Source organism: Oncorhynchus masou, chromosome 15 (assembly GCF_036934945.1).
Source record: "Oncorhynchus masou masou isolate Uvic2021 chromosome 15, UVic_Omas_1.1, whole genome shotgun sequence".
Taxonomy (NCBI): domain Eukaryota; kingdom Metazoa; phylum Chordata; class Actinopteri; order Salmoniformes; family Salmonidae; genus Oncorhynchus; species Oncorhynchus masou.
In genome coordinates, this window is record NC_088226.1 from 39,418,619 (window position 1) to 39,422,888 (window position 4,270).

Consider the following 4,270-nt stretch of genomic DNA (forward strand, 5'->3'; position numbering starts at 1 on the left):
GCTCTTGTCGATTCCGGGTAACGTTCTTGTGGTATTCTGTTTTTTGTTTTTGTCTAGTTTTGGTGAGTTTCTTTTTAGGTCTTTTTGTGTTTTACCTTCCACCTTTTGGATTTGCCATTTTTTATTTATTAAATACACCGTCTTAAGTACTGCTGTGTCTGCCTCATCTTCTGGGTTCTGCTGTCTATTCGTGGCTCAGTTGGTTAAGTGACTGTTTCTCACTCCGGAGACCCAGGTTCGAAACCGGGTCCTGACACAAACACAGAGCCAAAAATGAACCCAGAGGCAGCCAGTTCCCAGGACCTTTTTGCCACGCTGTCCCACCACCAGGAGACTGTCCAACGCCACGAAGCCGCCCTGGTTCAGCAAGAGGCCTTAATGGCTAGACATTCTCATCTTCTGTCGGAGATGCTGACTTCCATTAAGCAAATATCTGATCGACTTACCCCGGCAACAGTTCCCGTCCCAGTACCTCAAGTTCACATACCCATGGCAGTTAACCCCCTGGCTGAACCTCGTCTTCCACCTCCCCAACGGTTCTCAGGTGATCCAAGTGCTTGTAAAGGGTTTCTCACTCAATGTTCTCTCTCCTTTGAGCTGCAACCCTCGTCGTTTCCCACCGACCGGTCTAAGATCGCATATATCATCACCCTGCTGTCGGAAAAAGCCCTGGCCTGGGCTACTGCTGTGTGGGATGCCCATAGTTCCTGCTGTGCCAGCTACTCTGCCTTTGCTGAGGAATTCAAACGAGTGTTTCAAGGCCCAAGCAGTGGTTCTGACTCAGCCAAACAGCTCCTGACTCTCCATCAAGGTTGGCGCAGCGTGACGGACTATGCCATCCAGTTCCGCACGGTGGCAGCAGCGAGTGGCTGGAACAACGAGGCGCTCACGGTGTGCTTTCTGAAAGGCCTTTCCGACACTATCCAAGATGAACTGGCCACTCGGGAACCACCGGACAATCTCGAGTCCCTGATCAAGTTGGCCTCACGCATTGACCAGCGTCTGAGAGAGAGAGAACTCAACCGTAGACCTCTAGCCCCTATCAGTCCCAGCTCCGAGTCCCACCTTTATCATCACTGGCTCCACCGGAACCCATGCAGATTGGACGCATCTCCCAGGCTGAGAGAGACCGCCGGATGAGGGAGCGACGCTGTCTATATTGCGGCAAACCGGGCCATTTCCGTTCCACGTGTCCCGGGCTCCAGGGAAACGCTCTGTCCCGTACAGACCGGGGGAACTGTAACGGGAAACATAACCTCCTCCCATCCGTCCAACTCCCGTCTGCTCATTCCAGTCACCCTCTCCTGGGACAACCACAAGCTTCACCTTCAAGCCTTGGTAGACTCTGGAGCCGCAGGTAACTTCATGGATGGTGTCTGGGCGAAGGAGAATGGCGTTCCCTCTGAACCTCTAAGTGACCCCATGAGGGTTACTACATTGGATGGAAGCCCTTTGGGATCTGGACTTTTCACTCATGTCACTACCTCCTTGAGACTTTCAGTTTCACAACACCAGGAATTGATGAACTTTCATTTGATCTCCTGTTCCGAGTTCCCTCTCTTCATCCGTGCGCTTTCTTCTCACACCGGCTTACCCCGACTGAGAGGAACTACGATGTGGGGGATCGTGAACTCCTAGCGGTTAAGATGGCATTGAAGGAATGGAGACACTGGCTCGAGGGGGCTTCTCACCCGTTTCAAGTGCTTACGGACCACAAAAATCTGGAGTATATCCAGCAGGCGAAGCGATTGAACTCTAGACAAGCTAGATGGTCTCTTTTCTTCAATCGATTCCAGTTTATCCTCACCTATCGGCCCGGGTCGAAGAATCTCAAACCGGATGCCCTGTCCCGAGTCTACGCTCCTGCCATTCGAGATGACACGGACATGCCTGTCCTTCCTGCTGCTAAGATTGTGGCTCCGATCTCGTGGCAAGTTGAGGATACCGTGAGACGTGCTCAAGCTAGCGAACCGGACCCTAAAGGAGGCCCTGCCAATCGGTTGTTTGTCCCCAAGGCGGTGAGGACTCAGGTCCTTCTGTGGGGGCACTCCTCTCGCCTCACCTGTCATCCGGGCGTAGGTCGCACCTTGGAGTTCATCCAGCGTAAGTTCTGGTGGCCTACCATAAGAGAAGACGTTGCCACTTTCGTCAATGCCTGCCCCGTGTGCTGCCAGGGCAAATCTTCTCACCTCCGCCCTCAAGGACTCCTTCACCCTTTACCTGTTCCCCACAGACCCTGGTCCCATATCTCATTGGACTTTATTACTGGACTTCCTCCATCCCATGGCAATACTACTATCCTAGTCATAATCGACAGGTTTTCAAAGGCGGCCAGGTTCGTCCCTCTGACTAAGTTACCTTCTGCCAAGGAAACGGCTGAGTTGGTAATTAATCATGTGTTCCGAGTCTTCGGCATTCCTCAAGATGTGGTTTCTGACAGAGGTCCCCAGTTCGCCTCAAGGTTTTGGAAGGCCTTCTGCCAACTCATGGGGGCTTCTGCCAGTCTATCTTCAGGGTACCATCCGGAGTCCAACGGCCAAACAGAGAGGATGAATCAAGAGCTGGAAACCACCCTCCGATGTATGACTCGTGACAACCCGTCCACATGGTCATCCTTTATTGTTTGGGCCGAATACGCGCACAACACCTTGCGCTCCTCCTCCACTGGTATGTCCCCGCACGAGTGTCAGTTTGGCTATGCTCCTCCATTGTTCCCGGACCAGGAGGCAGAAGTCAGAGTGCCTTCAGCCTTGAGATTCGTCAGACGCTGTCGGCTTATGTGGAGGAAGACCCGTCTTAATCTGATGCGTTCCTCACAGAGGTATCAACAACAAGCCAACAGACGTCGCCGTCCCGGGCCTACCCTGCGCCCCGGCCAGAGAGTCTGGCTCTCCACAAGAGACTTACCTCTACGGGTGGAGTCTCGCAAGCTGTCCCAAAAATACATCGGTCCCTTCAAGGTTGCCAGGAGAGTTAACCCAGTTTCTTATCGCCTACACTTACCCAGATCCCTTAAGATTAATCCCACATTTCATGTGTCTTTGTTAAAACCTGTTGTTTTTTCTCCACTTGTCCCGGCAGACAGACCTCCCCTCCGCCTCGTGTCATTGGAGGCCAGCCGGCTTATACCGTCCACCGGATACTGGATTCCCGCCGGGTGCAGCGGTCCTGGCAGTATCTGGTGGACTGGGAAGGCTACGGTCCTGAGGAGCGCTCCTGGGTTCCTGCCAAAGACATCCTGGACCCTGACCTCATTCGTCAGTTCAGGGTCCTCCACCCTGAGAGAGCTGGTAGGAACGTCAGGAGCCGTTCCTAGGGGGGGGATTCTGTCAGGATTTGGCCAGGGTTGTTCCAGTTGTTTGTCAGTAGATGTCCCCATTGTGCTTTTTGTCCCTGTGTTTTTCCCTTGATCCCCATTATTGTTTGCATCTGTGTCTCGTTTCCCCTGATTGTATTTAAACCCTTTGTTTCCCTCAGTTCTGTCCTCTGTGTTTGTATGTTAGCACCCTGCCCTAGTGTTCTGTGTGCTCTTGTCGATTCCGGGTAACGTTCTTGTGGTATTCTGTTTTTTGTTTTTGTCTAGTTTTGGTGAGTTTCTTTTTAGGTCTTTTTGTGTTTTACCTTTCACCTTTTGGATTTGCCACTTTTTTATTTATTAAATACACCGTCTTAAGTACTGCTGTGTCTGCCTCATCTTCTGGGTTCTGCTGTCTATTCGTGGCTCAGTTGGTTAAGTGACTGTTTCTCACTCCGGAGACCCAGGTTCGAAACCGGGTCCTGACACAAACACTGACCAAACATTGTAGAGAGGCTCAGTAGATAACTTAAGTAATACAGGATGGGTTCCAACAACGCCCTACTTAATAAGTGTATGATTAAATTCTATGTTGCAACTAGCAAGCTTATAATGTTAGCATGATATATTTATTACACTGATATGCACAAAAATAGCCATGCTGTTCCCCAGCACAATCTAGGGGTTTTACATCCAAGCTTCTAGACCTATTTTTTGCCTTTACCTCCCTTCTCACCTCATTTGCTCACATTGTATATAGACATATTTTTCTACTGTATTGTTGACTGTATGTTTGTTTTACTCCATGTGTAACTCTGTTGTACGTGTCGAACTGCTTTGCTTTATCTGGGCCAGGTCGCAATTGTAAATGAGAACTTGCTCTCAACTTGCCAACCTGGTTAAAGGTTAAATAAAATAAAAAATGCACCTGCGTGAACGGGAATCTCGTGCAGTCAGTGACCATTCCCGGGTCAG